At 38.2% G+C, this 3,683-nt stretch overlaps 1 pseudogene across 1 annotated transcript; it reads left to right on the top strand.

Annotated features, from left to right (window-relative positions):
* The first annotated feature begins 1,155 nt into the window (after positions 1 to 1,155).
* Positions 1,156 to 2,714, top strand: LOC306661075 (T-complex protein 1 subunit gamma-like; annotated as a pseudogene). Its single transcript has one exon. The product of its transcript is annotated as a T-complex protein 1 subunit gamma-like (transcript).
* Positions 2,715 to 3,683: the final 969 nt, after the last annotated feature.

Genomic DNA, 3,683 nt, shown 5'->3' with positions numbered 1-3,683 from the left:
ACTGCCAATTTTGAAACCCAGGGAGGCTGACTCAGATATCTTCTAAAGGCTTTGGAGCTTCAAGTGTGCTCATTTATAAAATGGAATTAACAAAATTGCCTACCTCATAGGGCTTTTTTGAGGATTTAATGAAATATTCAGAATCTTCCTAAATATCCTAAAAGATCTGAAAGTTTTTAGAAACGAAGAATGTGTTGAACTTGTGTCTACATTCCTGTTCTGCACTCACTAACTTAAATTCGTTGAGCCTTATGGGTGTATAACTTAACATAAAATATGTTTTGATTAAAAATAATAGCTATAGCTAACATATAAGGTTCAAGAACATTATATTCTTTTATTTCCTTAATTTTATTTAGTTTCTAAGACTAAATAAGACTTAACTTGGAAAATAAAATTCAAAAAGGTTAATCATAGGACAAAATATGCAATGAAGTTTGATATAAATAATTTTGTGAGTTCTAAAATTAAATGAAGGAAATTTAATAGTTATTCCTGAATTTAAAATTATAAAAAACAAATACAATGAAAGACATGATCAATATAAAGAAAGAGTGGAAGAGTAAGATTTTTCCCTGGAACCTGGTCATCTCAGATACCATGCTAGGGAGCCCTTAGGAGGGGAAGTGTAACAGCTACTTAGTGTCTTTTCTCTGCCATGGGCTGGGTCCTATAGCTGAGGCTAATAGGTACCTCTCTGCTGACTGGAGTTTCTGGATCATTACTAGCTATGGAGAGTTCAGGAGATATTTTAAGAGCTCAGTTCTCTAGTAGTTAACTTCAGTGACTCTTGTTCTTCATATGGATCTAACATTTGGTGTAATTTGACTAAGTTTTAATGCTTCTCTAATTTCTCAATTCCTATTTATTCCCTGCAGTACATTCTCAGAAACTTTATGTTTGGAACCTTAAATTGCTCTTTCAAATTCCTTCCCAAAAACTAGAGTCTTAATCACTGTATAGAAAGCTTCTCTGTGAACATCAAATTAGATGAGAAATGAAATTATGTTAAACTACTACAATTTTAAGGTTGCTTTCTACATCACTTAGCCTAACTAATAGCTAAAAATTCCATCAGAAATTAAGGAATCTGCTCTTTCCAGAAGGTTCTGCTGTTCTTCCAGCTCTAGGTATCCAGATCTGCATTGTGTTGCCATGATAGGCCACCATTCTGTGCTTGTGCTTAACCAGAATACAAAGTGTTAATCTGCAAGAAAAGTTCAATCTGGAAACATCAATGCTGCTAAGACTATTGCAGATATTATCTGAACATATGTGGGACCCAAGTCCATGATGAAGATGCTTTTGGACCCAATGGGAGGCATGGTGGTGACCACTTATGGCAATGCCATTCTTCAAGAGATTAAGTTCAACACCCAGAAGCCAAGTCCATGATTGAAATTAGCAGGACCCAGGATGAAGAGGTTGGAGATGGAACCACATCAGAAATTATTCTTGTGGGAGAAATGCTGTCAGTAGCTGAGCACTTCCTAGAGTAGCAGATACACCCAACAGTGGTAATCAGTGCTTACCACAAGACATTGGATGATATAATCAGCACTGTAAAGAATATCAGTATCCCTGTTGACATCAATAAATGTGACATGATGTTGAACAACACAAACAGTTCCATTTACCACCAAAGTAATTAGTTGGTGGTCCTATTTGGCTTGCAACATCACCCTGGATTCTGTTAAGACTGTACAATTTGAAAATGGTTGGAAGGAGACTGACATCAATAAATATGCAAGAGTGGAAAAGATACCTGGGAGCATCATTGAAAACTCATGTGGAGTCATGATTAACAAAGATGTGACCCATCCATGAATGTGGTGTTATATTATGAACCTTCATATTATGCTGCTGGATTCTTCTCTGGAATATAAGAAAGAAGAAAGACAGACTGACATTGAGATTACCTGAGAGGAAGACTTCACCTGAATCCTTCAAATGGAAGAAAAGTATATCAAGCAGCTCTGTGAGGACATTATCCAAGTGAAACCTGATGTGGTCATCACAGAAAAAGACATCTCATGTTTAGCTCATCAGTACCTCATGTGGAACAATGTCACAACCATCTGCAGAGTCCAGAAAACAGACAATAATCACATTGCTACAGCCTGTGGGGCCCAGATAGTCAGCTGACCAGAGGAACTGAGAGAAGATGATCTTGGAATAGGTGCAGGCCTGTTGGAAATCAGGAAAACTGGAGATAAGTACTTTACATTCATCATTGAGTGCAGAGACCCCAAGGCCTGCACTGTTCTCCTCAGGGGAGCCAGCAAAGAAATTCTCTCAGAAGTAGAATGCAACTCCCTGGATGCTATGCATGTGTACCAAAAGGAACTGGGGCCTCTGAGATGGCTGTGGCCCATGCCTTGACAGAAAAATCCAAGGTCCTCACTGGTGTGAAACAATGGCTGTACAGGGTTGTTGCCCAGACTTTCAAGTCATCCCTGGTACCTTGATTCAGAACTGTGGGGCCAGCACTATCTGTCTTCTTATTTCCCTTCAGGTCAAGCACACCCAGGAGAACTGCAAGACCTGGGGTATAAATGGTGAGACAAGAACTTTGGTGGACATGAATGAACTAGGCATATGGGAGCCATTGGCTATGAAGCTGTAAACATAAGACAGCAGTGGAGATGATAGTTCTGCTACTGTGGATTGATGACATCATCTCAGGCCACAAAAAGCTGGTCAGGAGTGAGTGATGGGCAAGACAATTTCAATGCACAAAACCAGCAGTCTCCTCCTTCCTGAGGCAGAGTGCCAGGAACACTGTGGACATCTTTGTTTGAAAGGGATCAAACTGAGGGGCAGCCTCTAATCCCTTTCTGCCCTAAATCAGTTTGCAAAAGACACTGACATACAATTCTTTCTATTGTAAGCTTTCCATTTAGTTTGCTTGTATTAATTAAATATAAGTCATTTGAAAAAAATAGTAAATAAGGGAATCTGATGTATCAGTAGGAAGGTGCACAGAAAACTGAAAATCGGGAAAAGTATGCTACGGAGAAGATATTTGCAATATTGTGTTGCCAGTAGTAATTTGGTAGCTAGATGTACTTCTTGCATAGATCTAGAGGGAGAATTGTAAAATAATGTTAATAGTGTAGATCAGCTAGTACTTGGCAGGGTATGTGAGAAAGAGATTACTTTAGGAAAGAGTTGGTCACTTCGTAAGCAGAAATGAGAGAAAATATAAATGGCTAAATATCTAAGCTATTCAACAGTTGGAAATATCTATTACTATGGCATTAAGATCCCAAACACAAAGTCATCGGATTGAGAAAGACTTTGAGTAACCAAAAAATCTGTGGATCAAAGTGAATAGTCTAGCAAAAATGATCACATTAATATATATTTTAAGCCACCTTAAAATAGCTGAATGGTTTTAGCCATCTTAAATTAAAAGACAAGTTGTCAGTTCTGGAAATAAAATCAAACTGATTTGGGACCAACACTGAGAAGCAACTTTGAATATTGTCTTAGTTCATTCTCTGTTGCTAGAACAAAATGGGTGGTTTGGGTAGATTGTAAAGAAGAAAGGTCTGCTTTAACTCACAGTTCTAACAGTCCAAGAGCATGGTGTTGGCATCTTCTTGGCTATGATAAGGGCCTTGTGGTAGATAGCATTACATGGCAGCAATATGCAGAAGACATCACATAGCAAGAAAGAA

This window comes from Sciurus vulgaris (genome assembly GCF_902686455.1).
Source record: "Sciurus vulgaris genome assembly, chromosome: 5".
Classification (NCBI taxonomy): Eukaryota; Metazoa; Chordata; class Mammalia; order Rodentia; family Sciuridae; genus Sciurus; species Sciurus vulgaris.
Note: the sequence above shows the minus strand (reverse complement) of the source record. Positions and strands in the feature narration are given on the sequence as shown.